Here is a 17,971-nt window from a genome sequence, read left to right as displayed (position 1 = left end):
CCTCCTCGGCCGGCTCTGGGATGAGGAGCAGAGCTGGAGACCCCAGAGCTGCTCCCCAGCACAGCCAGGCCCTGGTGAGCCCAGAAATGCCCTTGGTGCTGTGGGACCCACCAAATGCCCTTGGTGCTGTGGGACCCACAAAATTCGCTTCACGGTGTGGGATCCACCAAATTCCCTTCATGGTGTGGGACCCACCAAATGCCCTTTGTGATGTGGGATCCACCAAATTCGCTTCATGGTGTGGGATCCACCAAATGCCTGTTGTGTTGTGGGATCCACCAAATTCCCTTTGTGATGTGGGATCCACCCAATGTTCTTTGTGATGTGGGATCCACCAAATGCCCTTTATGGTGTGGGATCCACCAAATGTCCTTCATGGTGTGGGATCCACTCAGTGCCCGTTGTGATGTGGGACCCACCAAATGTCCTTCATGGTGTGGGATCCACCCGATGTCCTTTGTGATGTGGGACCCACCCAATTCCCTTCATGGTGTGGGATCCACCAAATTCCCTTTGTGGTGTAGGACCCACCCAATGTCCTTCGTGGACTGGGATCCACCAAATTCCCTTTATGGTGTGGGATCCACCAAATTCCCTTCATGGGGTGAGACCCACCCAATGTCCTTCATGGTGTGGGATCCACCCAATGTCCTTTGTGATGTGGGATCCACCAAGTGCCCTTCATGGTGTGGGATCCACCAAATTCCCTGTGTGATGTGGGATCCACCAAATTCCCTTCATGGGGTGAGACCCACCAAATGTCCTCAATGGTTTGGGATCCGCCCAATTCCCTTCATGGTGTGGGATCCACCAAATTCCCTTTGTGATGTGGGATCCACCAAGTGCCCTTTATGGTGTGGGACCCACCAAATTCCCTTCATGGTGTGGGACCCACCAGGCCAATCCCAAATCCACGCCCTGCAGTCCCTGCAGCGTGGGAGACTCTGCCTCCGAGCGTTGGAGAGCTGATAAAGGAGGGATCTCCTTTTCTTACGGAAACCTGAAGCAATATTTTCTTTTTTTTTGTGTTGTTTGGGAAACCACAAAGCCTTTAAACCAGAACTTGCTGCTGAAATATCAAAACCAGATGCAGTGGCAGCGTTTCAGATGTCGCTGTCTTCATGAAATGTAGAAGTGCTGGCAGAGAATTGGGAGCAGCAAAAAAAATATTGCTGACACCGGTGGAGGGTCGGAATTTGTAATTTTTTTGGGATACTCCAAACAGAGCCATGCAGGGCAAGGAAGATGCAAAGTTGCTCCTTCCTGAATCAGGCAGGGATGGAGAGGCGGACACAAAGATCTGAGAGGTGAAATCCAAACGCTTCTGGAATATCCCGACCCTAAAATTGGGATTATATTTAGGAATTGATCCCAGGAGCTCATCCTGACTTCCCACCCCGCGGCCATTGGGACCCAGGGAATTCTGCTGGGGTTTGTGCCTCCAGCCCATGCTTTTTTTGGGAATTGGTCACAAAAAGTCCTTCCCTGCCTTGGGGCAGAGGTCCAGCCCCACCTGGGCATGCTCCAGAGCTCCCACTGTGGATCCCAAAGCTCCCAGGAGCTTTCCAAGGACACCTGGGCAGGGCCATTCCTCATGGAAAGTGGCTTTTGCAACCCCAAAAAGGTGCCTAGAGCAGATTTGGGGCTGGGGAGGAGCCTGGGGCCTCCCAGTCCCATCTTTTTTTGGGGTTCCATAATGAAATTTCCCTTTCCAGCAGCAATTCCAGCTTTGTCTCCTGGATGAGGGGGATTGTCCCTGCTGGGGTTTGCCGTGGTGGCCCAGGGCATCACCCCTGGAAATCCCCCAGGGAACTCCCCCTGTGCCATCCCCGTCCCAAAGAGCCACAATTCCCAATTTTTGAGCTGCTTTGAGGCCACTTTGGTGCCTGTGCTGGAGCAGGGAGGAATTTGGGATCCCTCACCCGAGCTGGGCGCTCCCAGCTCTCCCTCCCAGCCGAGGGGATTTGGGAGCTCTGCCCATCCCTCGGGAATGAGGGAAAGGTTGGGATTTGGGTGGGAGGGATCCCTCGGGGTGGGGAATGATCCCCACCACCAAGTCCAGCAATTTCACCCCGGAGTTCATCTCTGCTTCGTGGTTTTGGTCTCTCAAAAGGATTTTTCTTCTCTCGGGGCGGGGAGGTTTGCATGAGTCTCGTGGTTTGTTTGCACTTTAGACGTTTTTGTGCCATTTGAAATTTGCATTATTTGTATTTATAATTTAAAGAGACCTAGAAAAGGGAAAAGGGAGAGAGTTTGGGGGTTTTGGGGGGGTTTTGGGTTTTTGGGTTTTTTGCTGAGTACTGGAATAAACAGTGAGCATATCTGGTATATGTCCTTATTTATTGTTTCCATGACATTTGTAAAGCTCCGTGTGTTCATATAAAGGTTATTTGAAACATATCATAGCGAGGAGAGAGAGGCAAGTTATTTTCTTTGCTTATTTTTATAATTAAAGATGCATAACGTAATGAGGCCTACGTTGGATTTTCTTCTGCAATGAAATAAAAACTCAAATTTAAAGGGTTTTGGTGTCTGAGTCTTTATTGGGCTATTGATGGCAGCAGGATAAAAATTTTTAATGTGTAAAATAAATTTATAAAATAATTGATAATGCTTTTATAAATTTAAATATAATATAAATTTAATATAATTTAAAATAATTTTTTTTTTCCTTGGATTGAGCATCAGAGCTCTGCTGTCTCCTCTGGCTGTTTGTGGCCTGGCGTGGTAATTGCATTTTTTTCACCCTACTTATTAAGGCAGAAACACTTTTTAATGAATGCAGCTGCAATGCCCCTGCAGGGAAATAAAACACCTGGAAACTGGAATTCCATGTGCATTTTATCCAGCCAGGAAATCTCAGATTTCCACTGGAAGATAAAATTCAACATTTAATAATCAGCAGAGGGAAAGTGGGATCTTAATTCCAACTCTGCTCCAAAAGCTGCTGCAAAGTTTAAAAAATCCTTTTCCCATTGCATGAGAGTGTGAGAATAAATATTGGGAGTAGAAGAGGTTTATTAAAAGATTTCTTGCCCTAAAATCATGGAAAGGTTTGGATTGGAAGGACCTTAAAGCTGAATTTACGCCACTCCCTGCACTATTAATGTTGCTGCATTATTAGTAGTTGTATTAGTAATAATTTTATTTTTCATTATAATAATAATTATCATTATTATCGTTGCATAATCATTAATAAAATTAAGTCATTAAATTATTAAGGTGACTAAAATAAGTATTAAAATTAATTAATTATAATTAATATTTATGCATCATTATTATAATCATTGGCACCATTGGAAATTCCCTCAGACACTTCCACCTGGAGCTCCCAACCTTGACAATATTCCAGAATTTTGACGAGTTTTTAAGGTTTGGGAGTAAAATGGACACATTTAGGTCAGTGCTGGTAATGGAGGAAGCTGAATTCCCAAAAAAAATGGGCTCTGTTGTCGAAAAACGGGGAGGAAAATCATCCTGGAAAAGGAAATTTTTGCTCAGTGATGAAGAAAATTGTGCTAGAAAAGGAAATTTACACTGGATAATGAAGAAAAGCGTCCTGGAAAAGGAAATTTTGGCTCGGTGACAAAGAAAAAAGCCCTGGAAAAGGAAATTTATGCTTGATAACCAAGACAAAAGTGCTGGAAAAGGAAACTTCAGCTCAGTGACAAAGAAAAGAGTCCTGGAAGAGGAAATCTGGGCTCGGTGGTGACGGAGAGCTCGGGAAGCACTAAAATCCTGGTTGATCTTCCCCTGGAAAAACCCCAGGAATTTGATTTGGCCAGGATCCAAAGGATTGGCTGGATGTTCTTTTCTTGTCCGTGGGGTTTCTGCAGTTTCGTGACGAAACAAAGGGAAAACCAATTCAGATTTTCCCAGTCCTCACCCTTCCTGCCAGCTTTGGGAGGGAGGGAGAGGAGTGGGATCCCCGACACTTCCAAAGGGCTGGGAATGAAATTCGGGACCAGACTTCCCTTCCTGCCTCCCAGGAACTGAGAAAAATAAAAAAGCAGGGGGAAAAAATTCCCTCAGAAATGAAGGACAAGAAAAACTCCCACAGAAATGAAGGACAAGAAAAACTCCCACAGAAATGAAGGACAAGAAATACTCCCACAGAAATGAAGGACAAGAAATACTCCCTCAGAAATGAAGGATATTGTCTTTGCTGCCGTGATTCAGCCATTCCGAGCGGGAATACGGAAGGAGTTCAAAAAATAAAAGGAGTGGAGTTGGTAAAAATAGAAATCAAAGCTCAAATTGCCTTGATCCAGAGGTGATTCCCATTGGGATGGGTGAGGAGCAGAGGAAAAGGCAGGAGAAATGCAGAGGGAGGAAGATTTAGCCAGGGAATTCTCAGGACCCCGAGATTTTGATGAATTTTTATCAATTTTAGTGGAAAGCAGTGGTCAAAAATTAATCTGAGGGATTGAGAGGATGACGGGGCTGGGAATCCCTGAAAACCACGGAACCATGGATGGGTTGGGTTGGGTTGGACCAGATCCTCCAACCCATGGGATGGTGGGGCTGGAAATCCCAGAAAACCATGGAGCCATGGAATGGTTGGGTTGGATTGGATTGGATTGGATTGGATTGGATTGGATTGGATTGGGTTGGATTGGATTGGGTTGGATTGGGCAGGACCAGATCCTCCAGATCCTCCAACCCATGGGATGGTGGGGCTGGAAGTCCTGGAAAACCATGGAGCCATGGAATGGGTTGGGTTGGACAGGACTAGATCCTCCATCTCCAACCCATGGGATGATGGGGTTGGGAATCCCTGAAAACCACAGAGCCATGGAATGGTTGGATTGGGTTGGATTGGGTTGGGCAGGACCAGATCCTCCAGATCTTCCAACCCATGGGATGATGGGGCTGGAAATCCCAGAAAACCATGGAGCCAAGGAATGGTTGGATTGGATTGGGTTGGGTTGGGTTGGATTGGATTGGATTGGATTGGATTGGATTGGATTGGATTGGATTGGATTGGATTGGATTGGATTGGATTGGATTGGATTGGATTGGGTTGGATTGGGTTGGATTGGGTTGGGCAGGACCAGATCCTCCAGATCTTCCAACCCATGGGATGATGGAGCTGGAAATCCTGGAAAACCACTGAGCCATGGAATGGTTGGATTGGATTGGACCAGATCCTCCAACCCATGGGATGTGGGGCTGGAAATCCTGGAAGACCATGGAGCCATGGAATGGTTGGATTGGATTGGGTTGGATTGGGTTGGATTGGATTGGGTTGGGCAGGACCAGATCCTCCAGATCCTCCAACCTTTAGGATGATGGAGCTGGAAATCCTGGAAAACCATGGTGTAATGAAATGGGTTGAGTTGAGTTGGAAAGGACCAGATCCTCCAACCCATGGGATGATGGGGTTGGGAATCCCTGAACACCACGGAGCCCTGGAATGGTTGGGTTGGGATGGGACCAGATCCTCCAGTTCCAACCCTGCCGTGTTCCTGGGCAGATCCCAGGGAGGATTCCCTGCTTCCAGACTCCCAAAAAGTCACTTTTCCCCATAAATTTCCACCTTTTCCAGGAGCCAGCCCTTCCTCGGTGCACAAAGCTGGATTTCCAAAGACTTCTCCTCCCCAAAAAAGCCAAAATCGGAGTTGAAAAGAACATCAGAGAGGTTTTCTGTGACCCCCCAGGATCCAACCAGAGGTTGGAGAACCTCAGGCACAAAATACCTGGGAGAGACCCAGGAGTTTGATTCCAGGAGCAGTTGGAAAAACCAGTAAAACCAGTATGAGCTCATGGGGGATGGCATATTTCCACACAGCAGTTTTTTTGCTTTCCCTCTTTGATTTCCATTTTTAAGCAGAGTGAAAGTCCAGGGTGAGGCAGATTGTGGCTCCAGAGGATGATCCCTGTTTCCTGTGCATCCCTGTTTCCCTCTCCAGCCTTTCCCCTGCTCCAGATGGAATCTTCATGTCCTAAAAAACCAAACTGGTCATGGCTATTTAAAGGGAAACGGGATAGGGTTAGGATTAGGGTTTAGGGCCAGGGTTAGAATTAGGGTTAAGGTCATGGTTTAGGGTTAGAGTTAGGATTAAGGTCGTGTTTTAGGGTCAGTTTTAGGGTTAAAGTCATGGTTTATGATTAGGTTTAGGATTAGGGTTAAGGTCATGGTTTAGGGTTTGAGTTAGGGTTAAGGTTGTGGTTTAGGGTTGGTGTTAAGGTTAAGGTCTGGTTCAGGGTTTAAGTTAGGGTTAAGGTCGTGGTTTAGGGTTACAGTTAGGATTAAGGTCGAGGTTTAGGGTTTGAGTTAAGGTTAAGGTCGTGGTTTAGGGTCAGTTTTAGGGTTAAAGTCATGGTTTAGGATTAGATTTAGGATTAGGATTAAGGTCATGGTTTAGGGTTAGAGTTAGGATTAAGGTCGTGGTTTAGGGTTAGTGTTAGGGTTAAAGTCATGGTTTAGGATTTGGTTTAGGGTTAGGTTTATGGTCATGGTTTAGGGTTAGAGTTAAGATTAAGGTCGTGGTTTAGGGTTAGAATTAGGGGTAAGGTTGTGGTTTAGGATTAGGTTTTGGGTTAGGGTTATGGTCATGGTTTAGGATTAGGGTTGAGGTTAAATTTGTGCCTTAGGGTTAGAGTTAGGGTTAGGGTTAGAGTTAGCGTTAGGGTTAGGGTTAGGGTTAGGGTTAGGGTTAGGGTTACAGTTAGGGTCAGTTTTTGGTTCATCCACCTCCACCTGGGACAGGAGTCTCAGTTCCTCTTTGGAGTTCTTGGGATGCTCAAGCTTTCCCAGCCATCCCTGATATTTTGATAAATTTCCGTCCATCTCTGACCTTGGGTTTAATTTCTGCCCCTCCTGGTGGAGTTTCCAGCCCCAGCTCTCTCCCTTGTGCTGTGAAGGAGCCTCTTGCTCCTGGCAGCCTTTGGGAGACCCCAGCTTCTCCTCAGAGCTTTGCCTTTCCCCAGGGTTTTCAATATTTTTTATTTCAATTCATTTTCTGGCCTTTTTGGGGTGACCTGCAGCAGTCTCAGAGGTCCCCCAGCCCAGTGATGGATTTGAAGTGTGGGAGAGGCACAAAGAGCCAATAACTCCTGAGGCATTTCCCCTGCCATGGGAATTCTGGGGTCAGGTGTAAGCTGGGCTATTCCTGGCATTTCAGCGTGGGATGACATCAGAGAAACAAAAATGAAGCAATTCTGGGTTTAGGGGTTTATTTAATCCAGATATTCTCAGTTACGTTTTCAGGCCAGAATCCAGGGGATCTTTCCTCAATCTAAATAAATCTCCTGTTAAAAAAAAAACAAACCCAAAAGCAAAACAAAGCCCAAACCCAACAGATGTGGAAGCAAATCCCAGCATTTCTGCCATGGCTTTGAAATGCCAAAATCGTGGAATTCTGGAATAGCTGGGCTCGGGAGGGACCTGAGAGCCCATCCAGTGCCCCCCCTGCCATGGCCTGGGGCACTGCCAGGGATGGAGAAATCCTCTGGGAATTCCACCACACCCCTGAGGGGCAGAACTGAGTGAGTTTGGGATGCTCCGAGCCGTGATCCCGCCGGGAATTTCCGGGAGATTCGGGCGAGGCTGGAAGGGACCCGCGCCTGCCGCGGGATGAAGCACTCCGGGGTTTTTATCCCGGGTTTGTTTTTTTTGTTTTGTTTTGGTTAGTTTGGGCTGTTTTTTCTTTTCCCAGGATATCTTTATCCCTGTTTTTTGTTGTTGTTGTTGTTTTGTGTTTTTTTCACGCCTCTTGTGCCACCTGCTGACCGACGGCTCCGTGTCCCCGCAGCCCCGGAGCCTCCCCGCTCCCCCTCCGCCATCTCCCGGTTCCTTCCTTCCCTCACCCCGCTCCCACCGCCAGCCCCGACCCCAATTATTCACGGGAAAAAATCCCGTTTCAAAAGAACTCCCAGCACTTTGAACCCCGCTGGATTTTGTCTCCTTTGAGCCAGCAAAGCCCCAAAAATCAGCAATTCCCATCGCAGCCGTCACCGCCCCGCTGCTCTTTAACGGGGGCTGGAGGAGCCCGGCGGGATTTTCCACCTTTCCAACCCCCGGATTTGGGGATTTGGAGGAGAAGCGAAGCTGCAGATCCCGGCCGGCCAAGCAGAGGGCACTGCTGGCTCACGATTCCAGCCAGGGCTCTGCTCCCTGAGTCCATCCCAAAGTCCCGGCACGGGAAATTTCCGCCGGGAGCAGAAATCCCAGGAGCAGCAGCTGAGGAACCCTGTGTGCCCCTTCATCCCCCTGATCCAACAGGGCCTAAAAAATCCAGGAATAAGAAGTTCAAAAGTGGGAATAACACCCAGTCGAACAGAGCAGTGATGGAGAGCACTGGGCAATGCTCAAAATGGAAAAATTGGGGGAAAAAGAGATTAAATGGACACAGGAGATGGGAGCCTGGCCGAGTGTGGGGTTCACCAGGATGCCCTGACACCCAGCTCCACCCCAGAGGCACAGAGCGGGTTCCCCACGAAAATCCACTAAAGTTTCATATTTTTATCCCATGGATTCTGAAATTGAAGATTTTTTTTCTTCTTTTTCCCCGCTGATGTTTATCAGAAAGCCCCGGGGAGGGAATCTCATCCCCCCGCAGCTCCTTCTCCTCTCCACTTTTATTTTGCTGATGGAAAAGGACAGAAAGCAGCTGGCAGGGAGCAAAGGATGTAGAAAACCCTTTCGAGTTGAATTTCAGCTGTAGCAGAGCATCCCCAAACCCCTCGGAGGTGCCCATGCACGGCTCTGTGCCCCTTGTGCACCCCCTCATCACTCCATTTATTCATTCCTAATATTCCCAGCGTCAATATTCCCATTATTCCCTGACCCTTTAAAACCCGAAATGCGGCAGGACTGAAGCGCTGGGGGGGTGTTGGCTCTGCTGAGAGGCGGATTCGGGTTTCCAGAGCTTCGGATGCTCCTCCGCCGCCGCAGCTCCTGATGCATCCCGGCGATAGCTCCGAAACCCGACCCCGCGGGAGCCGCGACGGTGCCGCTGCCATGGGAACGCTCCCGTCCCACCCCGGGGTGGTTTTCTCCCTGTTTCACCTAACCTGGTTAGAGGGAGCGGTAATGGCCCTGCAGAGCCGTAACCGGATCGAGGGGCGCCGGCCGTGCATCCTCCCCGGGGCCATCCCTGCCCGAACGCTGCGGCCTGAGCTTGGGGAGCACTCGGGAGGGGTCCGAGCCCCTGGGAAGGGTCCGAGCCCCCTGGGAAGGGTCTGAGAGCCCTGGGAAGGGTCCGAGAGTCCCGGGAAGGGTCTGGGAGCCCTGGGAAGGGTCTGAGACCCCTGGGAAAGGGTCTGAGAGTCCTGGGAAGGGTCTGAGAGTCCTGGGAATGGTCTGAGAGTCCTGGGAAGGGTCTGAGAGTCCTGGGAAGGGTCTGAGACCGCTGGGAAGGGTTTGAGAGTCCTGGGAAGGGTCTGAGAGTCCTGGGAAGGGTCTGAGAGCTCTGGAAAGGGTCTGAGAGTCCTGGGAAGGGTCTGAGAGTCCTGGGAAGGGGCTGGGAGCCCTGGGAAGGGTCTGAGAGTCCTGGGAATGGTCTGAGAGCTCTGGGAAGGGTCTGAGAGCCCTGGGAAGGGTCTGAGCCCCTGGGAAGGGTCTGAGAGTCCTGGGAAGGGTCTGAGATCCCTGGGAAGGGTCTGAGAGTCCTGGGAAGGGTCTGAGAGTCCTGGGAAGGGTCTGAGAGCCCTGGGAAGGGTCTGAGAGCCCTGGGAAGGGTCTGAGACCCCTGGGAAGGGTCTGAGATCCCTGGGAAGGGTCTGGGAGCCCTGGGAAGGGTCTGAGATCCCTGGGAAGGGTCTGGGAGCCCTGGGAAGGGTCCGAGCCCCTGGGAAGGGTCTGAGAGTCCTGAGAAGGGTCTGAGAGCCCTGGGAAGGGTCTGAGTCCCCCCTGGGAAGGGTCTGAGTCCCCCCTGGGAAGGGTCCGGGCCCCTTGGGAAGGGTCTGAGACCCCTGGGAATGGTCTGAGAGCACTAGGAATGGCCTGGGAGCCCTGGGAAGGGTCTGAGTCCCCTGGGAAGGGTCTGAGAGCCCTGGGAAGGGTCTGAGTCCCCTGGGAAGGGTCTGGTCCCCTGGAAAAGGTCTGAGACCCCTGGGAAGGGTCTGAGACCCCTGGGAAGGGTCTGAGCCCCTGGGAAGGGTCTGAGTCCTCTGAGAAGGATCTAGTCCTCCCTGGGAAGGGTCTAATCCTCCCTGGATTGCACTTGGGAATGGCCTGAGCCCCTTGGGAAAGGTCTGAGCCCTCCTGGATGGCACTTGGGAAGAGCCTGAGACCCCTGGGAATGTCCTGAGCCCCTTGGGAAGGGTCTGATCCCCCCTGGGAAGGGTCTGATCCTCCCTGGGAAGGGTCTGATCCCCCCTGGGAAGGGTCTGATCCCCCCTGGGAAGGGTCTGATCCCCCCCAGGAAGGATCTGATCCTCCCTGGATGTCACTTGGGAATTGTTTGAGCCCCTTGGGAATGTCCTGAGCCCCTTGGGAAGGGTCGGATTCCCCCTGGGAATGGTCTGGTCCCTCCTGGATGGCACTTGGGAAAGCCTGAGACCCCTGGGAATGTCCTGAGCCCCTTGAGAAGGGTCGGATCCCCCCTGGGAAGAATCTGGTCCCTCCTGGATGCCGCTGGGAAAACCCCAAAGAAGCGGCAGGAAGGCTCAGCAGCGGCTTTTGGCCGGGGCAGCACCTGGGAGGTGATTTAGGAACCTCACCCAAGGCTCCGGATGCTGCAGACGCCGCCTGCCAGCCAGGGAGGGCTGGATGTGACCTGTGGGACGGGCACCGAGCGGGATGGGGGCGGCCCCACGGCCCCAGAGCCATCCCGGGACCGATCCGGGCCGAAAATCCATTTTCCATCCCTCAACCCAGCGGCGCCTCGTCTTTCCGCGGCTCCCGAGAGCCAAACCCCGCCCGCCCATCGATGCCGGAGCCACCAGGGGCGGATGAAGCCGCTTCCCCCAATTCCTTCCTGCTCGTCTCGATCCCAGCCAAGCATCGCACCCCGGCGCCGAGGTGTAAAATGAGCCCTGCGCGCTCGCAGCCCCAAACAAAGCGGCCAGACGGGGCCAGGATCCCCCGGGCTCCGGGAAAGGGCTGGGAGCGAGCGGGGCGCGGGTCGGGGCTTGGAGAGGGCGTTTGGAGCGGGGAAACTGAGGCAGGGGCTGGCACGGGGGGAGGATCCGGCCTGAGGAGCCGCGGCTGGGTCGAGGAGCTGCAGGCTCGTTCCTCTGTGGGAGTGGGGATTTTGAGGGGTGGGCTGCAAGTGCAATAACACGAAAATGGCCAAAAATGGCTAATATTGGCAAAAAATGGAAAAAATGGCAAAAAATTGCAAAAAATGGCAAAAAAAAAAAGGCAAAAAAGTGGGGGGAAAAGGCAAAAAAGAGGCAAAAAACAAAAAGGAGGGGGAGCATCTCAGAGGAGAGTGTAAGAGGAAAGAAATCACCGAGCAGGGCCTGGGCTTCCCCCCGGCAAAGGGATTCAGGAGATGCTGCGGGGATGCTGAGCCCTGAGCCTGAAAACCTGGGCAGGTGAGCTCAGTGATTCCAGCCAAAATCCCCACTTGACGCTGGAAAATGGGAATCGTGGAATCCCAGAAAGGCTGGGAAATCCCTCGGGTGAGACCCCGTGAGCCGGGATGTGAAAGCACCGGAGCCAAACCCAGGGGCTGGGAATGAGCCCGGCTGTTCCCAGGAATTAGAACCGACCCGGGGGGGGCTCCGAGCGCTTTTCTCCCCGAGCCACTGGATTTATTTTCCCTCCTGCTGCAGCCCCTCGCTCCCTTGCCTGCTTGGGGCCGTTTATTTATCCAGCCTCCCCTCCCGGGCCGCTTTCCCCGGGGCGGGAGGCGCCGGCCCAGCCCGGCCCGGCTCTGTCAGGGCGATCAGCGAACACCCGCCCTGAGCCCGGCTGGAATTTTAATTGAAATCGCCGCTCCCTGGGCTCAGATAAGGCGCAGCATCACCTCCCCCGGCATGGGGGGCTCCCCAGGATCCCCCCGCTGTCCCACGGGGTACCAGGACACGACCGCGCTGCCCGAATTCATGGGGGTGCCCTGACCCCTCTCCACGCCCTGGTAAGGCTCTGCCAGCTCAGCCGACAAGCACTGGGACAAACTGGGACAAACTGGGACAAACTGGGAGGGAGCTGGGACACACGTCCCTGTGCCAGGATCCCCTCCCCTCCCGCAGGAGCTTGGTGGTCTGCGCTCCTTATCAGCGCTTATCTGCCGGAGCCGCTCGCTAATGTGACCTTAATGGAGCTCAAATGGACTCGATTTGTTTGATCGCGGCTCAGCCCGGAGCCCGGCACCCCCTGCCCCCCTCCCTCCGCTCCGTGCCGCCTCCCTTGTTTTGGAAACAGGCAGGGAAGGGAAGGGGCTGCTCCTTCCTCGGGCTCAGGGGGCAGCGCATGGGGAGCCGGAGCACCCCGGGCGGCAGGGAGAGCCCCCCCGGCACTGCCCCTCCGTCCCCTCCGTCCCCTCCGTCCCCTCCGTCCCTTCCGCCCCCTCCGTCCCTGCTCCCCCCGAGCCCCGCGGACCCCCCGGGCCGGGGCTGCTCCGTGCAGGGCCGGAGCGGGGAGCGGGGCCGGCAGCGCCCGGTGCCCCCCGCGCCCGGAGATGCTGCCCACGCCCTTCTCGGTGAGGGACATCCTCAACCTGGAGGCTCCCGCAGCCCCCGCGGCCCGAGCCGGGCAGGACGAGCCGCGTAAGTGCCCGCGGGACGCTGCGGAACGGGCGGAGGAAGCACCGGGGGGACCCCGCGGGGCCGCTCGCGTTCCCCCGGCGCGGATCCCGAGAGCAGCGTTACATCCTCGCCGTGTCCCGGTCACATCCACCGCCGCTCCCGGCGGTTCCCCTTTTTCCTCCCTTTTCCCGTTATCCCCCTTTTTACCCCCTGGTTTGGTTTTCTTTACGGTTGTTTGGGGCATTTTCGGGCATCTCGGTGCTCCCCGGCGCCGCCGCGCATCCCCCGCTTCCCCCGGGCATCCCCGCGCATCCCCCGGGCATCCCCGCGCATCCCCCTCGCATCCCCGCGCATCCCCCGCGCATCCCCCGCGCATCCCCCGCGCATCCCCGCGCATCCCCCGCGCATCCCCTCGCATCCCCCGCGCATTTCCTCGCATCCCCCGCGCATCCCCCTCGCATCCCCCTCGCATCCCCCTCGCATCCCCGCGCATCCCCCGCGCATCCCCCGCGCATCCCCCGCGCATCCCCGCGCATCCCCCGCGCATCCCCCGCGCATCCCCGCGCATCCCCCGCGCATCCCCGTGCATCCCCCTCGCATCCCCGCGCATCCCCCTCGCATTCCCCGCGCATCCCCGCGCATCCCCCGCGCATCCCCCGCGCATCCCCGCAGCTCCGGCTGCCCTCGGCACTTTCCCCTCTCCATTCGGATGGAGCTGCGGGCTGGATTTGGGATTTTCAGGGGTTTTCCGTGCCCGAAGTCACCCATCACCGCCGCTTTCGATGTCACCCCCGTGTCGCGCTCCCTGAGTCGGCCCCGCTGGGGACACGCCCGGCCCCGGGGGCGCAGAGGATCCCCGAGGGCGATCGGGGCTGTCCCGCCTCTCCCGGCAGCTCAAATCTCCAAAATTTCCTCTGCTCCCGTTTCCCGAGCGCCCGGCGGCGGCAGAGCGGGGGAACCAGTGGGAGCAGAGCGGGAGCACTGGGCAGACTGGGAGGGGGAGAGGGACAGGGAGGATTCTGTCCCCTCCACACCTTCCAGAACCTTCAGCACCCCCTGGAACTCCCCAATTCCCTGCCGGGGTATCCCAGCGCATCCCAGCCGAGCTGGACCTGATCCCGGTGTTCCTCTGCCGCACAAATTCCCAGCAAATCAGAAATCCCCCAAAAGCAGCAACTCCCCCCAGATTGAACGATTTTCCCTCCTCCGCTCCCAGCTCCTCCGGGGGTTTTTGTTTTGCCGGAATTCAGGGAAATGCGGGATTCTCCTTTCCTGGAGCTGCAGGCGGATCCTGCCGGAGGTCGGGATTCCACGGCAGGATGGTGGGAAAGGGGATTTGGGGTCTGGAATGCTCCAATGGCTGCGTGCCCGCCTTTCTTTGTGTCCCTCGGACAGCGGGGACAGCCCCAAAACATCAGAGGCGTCATTAGGAGGGGGAAAAAGGAGATTTTATCCAGAATTCGTGTAACAGCTCGATTAAAAAAAAAAAGGGGGGGGGGGGATTTTATTGAGTTCTCAAGAAATATCACGGGAAAATTCATATCAAATTTACCAAATATCAACCCTCAATTTATGAACTGTCAGCCCTACTCCATCCTACTCCCAAGGGATGCCATTCCCGATTTGATCCCTTCCTCCGGCTGGGAACGGAGCTGGATTTGGGTCTGACTTTGCTTTGTTTTTCTCCCTGCCGCAGGAAAATCTCTGCTCGCCCCGAGCTTTGAGGCCGAGGAGGATCCCGGGGAGCCGCGGCCGGCGCCGGGGCAGCGGCAGCGGCGGAAGCCGCGCGTTCTGTTCTCGCAGGCTCAGGTGCTGGAGCTGGAGCGGCGCTTCCAGCGGCAGAAATACCTGTCCGGGCCCGAGCGGGAGCAGCTGGCGCGGCTGCTGCAGCTCAGCCCCACGCAGGTGAAGATCTGGTTCCAGAACCGGCGCTACAAGAGCAAGCGGCAGCGGCGGGAGCGGGGCCCGGCGCCGGCCGCGCCCGCGCTGCCCCCGCGCACGGTGCCGGTGCCGGTGCTGGTGCGGGACGGCGAACCCTGCCCGGGGGGATCCCGGCCCTTCCCGGTGCCCTGGGCAATTCCCGGCCCTTTTTCCTTCGGATCCTGCCGCGGGGGTCGCGCTTGCGGGGCGGGGTGCGGGTACCCCGCGGTGTCGCCCGGGGCCACCCCCGGCGGTGCCCAGCGGCAGCGCCCGGCCCTGCCCGCGGGAATCAGCGCCGGGAGCCGCAGGTGAGGGGGGAAAGGCACCGGGAAAGCTCCCGATGCTCCAGAGCCGAGCCCTGACCGGGCAGCAGCCGCATCCAAAGGATTCCTGCCAGCCCAGAGGATTCCTGCCAGCCAAATCCAAAGGATTCCAGCAGCCCAAGGGATCCCAGCAGCCACATCCAAAGGGTTCCCGACGGCCCAAAGGATTCCTGCCAGCCGCATCCAAAGGATTCCTGCCCAAAGGATTCCTGCCAGCCCAAAGGATTCCAGCAGCCGCATCCAAAGGATTCCAGCAGCCCAAAGGATCCCAGCAGCTGCATCCAGAAGATTCCTGCCATCCCAAGGGATCCCAGCAGCCACATCCAAAGGATTCCTGCCCAAAGGATTCCTGCAGCTGCATCCAAAGGATTCCAGCAGCCCAAAGGATTTCAGCAGCCGCATCCAAAGGATTCCAGCAGCCCAAAGGATCCCAGCAGCCACATCCAAAGGATTCCTGCCAGCCCAAGGGATCCCAGCAGCCAAATCCAAAGGATTCCAGCAGCCCAGAGGATCCCAGCAGCCTCATCCAAAGGATTCCTGCCCAAAGGATCCCAGCAGCCACATCCAAAGGATTCCTGCCACATCCAAAGGATCCCAGCAGCCCAAAGGATTTCAGCAGCCAAATCCAAAGGATTCCTGTCAGCCCAGAGGATTCCTGTCAGCCCAAAGGATTCCTGCCAGCCCAGAGGATCCCAGCAGCCAAATCCAAAGGATTTCAGCAGCCAAATCCAAAGGATTCCTCCCAGCCCAAAGGATTCCAGCAGCTGCATCCAAAGGATTCCTGCCAGCCCAGAGGATCCCAGCAGCCACATCCAAAGGATTCCTCCCTGCCCAAAGGATTCCTGCCAGCCCAAAGGATTCCAGCAGCCACATCCAAAGGATTCCTGCCAGCCCAGAGGATCCCAGAAGCCATATCCAAAGGATTCCAGCAGCCCAAAGGATTTCAGCAGCCAAATCCAAAGGATTTCAGCAGCTGCATCCAAAGGATTCCTGCCAGCCCAAAGGATTCCAGCAGCCCAGAGGATCCCAGCAGCCACATCCAAAGGATTCCTGCCAGCCCAGAGGATCCCAGCAGCCACATCCAAAGGATTCCAGCAGCCCAGAGGATCCCAGCAGCCACATCCAAAGGATTCCAGCAGCCCAGAGGATCCCAGCAGCCTCATCCAAAGGATTCCTGCCCAAAGGATCCCAGCAGCCACATCCAAAGGATTCCTGCCACATCCAAAGGATTCCTGCCAGCCCAAAGGATTCCTGCCAGCCCAAAGGATCCCAACAGCTGCATCCAAAGGATTCCAGCAGCCCAGATTATCCCAACAGCCACAGCCCAAGGATTCCTGCCAGCCCGGACAGCGGAACAATCCCTGGAAAGAGAGAGGGGGATGCTGCCCCATAGCCCCACCGTGACTTTCAGCATGCAACAATTATAAATTATTTATTATTAAACAATAGTTTGGCGTCTGGCCCCTCCACCTCCCGAGGGATTTGCTCCCCCAGGATGCCACCAGGAATTTTCCTTCCTCAGGATAACGGGAAAACAGGAGCTGTGCACATCCCTGTGCTTTTTTTTTAATTCACAATATTTAATGCTTTGTATTCCTGTAATTTCTAGATTTATTTCTGATTTGTTTTTCTTAAGTCCCAGCCCAGGTATGGATTTCTGTCTTTATTATTGATATTATTGTTACTATTATTAGTATTTGCAAGTAAAAACTAATCGGTGAAATTGTGGTTTTGCTCTCTTGTCATTTCTTACTTTGCGTTTTGAATTTTACCATCTGCAATTTGCACCTGAACACCCAAACCTAAGCCAAAGAAAAATCAAAATCAAATCAAACCCTAATAATCCAGGCAAAAATCACCTTGGGATTTGGGAATGTCACAGGGTCCGTTTCCCTGCATTTCCACAGGGAATTCCTTTCCTCTGCAGTTCCACAGGGAATTCCCTTTTCCCTTCAATTCTACAGGAAATTCCATTTTCCCTGCAATTCCACAGGGTCCTTTTCCTTTCAGTTCCACAGGGAATTCCTTTCCCCTGCAGTTCCACAGGGATTTTTTTTCCCCTGCAATTCCACAGGGAACTCCCTTTCCCAGCAGTTCCACGAGATCATTTTCCCTGCAATTGCACAGGGAAATAATTTTCCCTGCAGTTCCACAGGGAATTCTTTTCCCCTGCAACTCCACAGGAAAATCCCTTCTCCCTGCAGTTCCACAGGGAATTCCCTTTCGCCTGAAATTCCACAGGGAATTCTTTTCCCCTGAAATTCCACAGGGAATTCTTTTTCCCTGTAATTCCATGGGGAATTCTTTTTCGCTGCAGTTCCACAGGGAATTCTTTTCCCCTGAAATTCCACAGGGTCCTTTTCCCTGAAATTCCACAGGGAATTCTTTCCCCCTGCAATTCCACAGGGAATTCTTTTTCCCTGTAATTCCACGGGGAATTCTTTTCCCCTGCAGTTCCACAGGGAATTCTTTTTCCCTGCCCTGGGAATCGCTGGGATCGCAGTGCACGGGCTCACCTGGAATCCCCAACAACACCGGGAGTTTTCCTTGGAGGTCCAGCCACAAATCCCAGGAAACTCCCCCAAATACAGGCAGGAATCAGGAAGGAAATGGATTCCCTCAGGAAAAAAATCCTGGAAATGGGAACGGTGAGAGCTGGAGGAGCTCCGGGCAAAGCCCCCCGGGACGGGCTGGGATTGTTGGGATTGCCCCGGGCAGGGCCCGGATCTGGGCTCGATGATCCCTGTGGGTCCCTCCCAGCTCAGGATATTCCCAATTCCTTCACAACTCTTCCCAAATTCCCTTTCTCTGCCTAAACCCAGCCTGAGCCAATGGAGATCCGGAGCTTTTCCAAGCTCTCCGTGAGCTCGGGGGGGATAATTCCCAAACCAGAGGCTGCAGAAGGAAAAAGGGCTGGAAAAGCCAAGTTTGGGGCGCGTTTGCACAACCGCTGGCGGCTTCGGGCGGCTGTAACCAAACACCTCCTGTAAAATCAACAAAGCCCTCAGGGGATTTGAGGGAAATCTTTTGTTTCCCTTTTTAAGGGTAAAAAAACCAGGCCCGGCTGAAGGGGCTGGGTTTGGGAA

The sequence above is a fragment of the Fringilla coelebs genome (assembly GCF_963513975.1).
Source record: "Fringilla coelebs genome assembly, chromosome: 26".
In the NCBI taxonomy this organism is placed as follows: Eukaryota; Metazoa; Chordata; class Aves; order Passeriformes; family Fringillidae; genus Fringilla; species Fringilla coelebs.
This window is presented reverse-complemented; position numbering follows the sequence as displayed.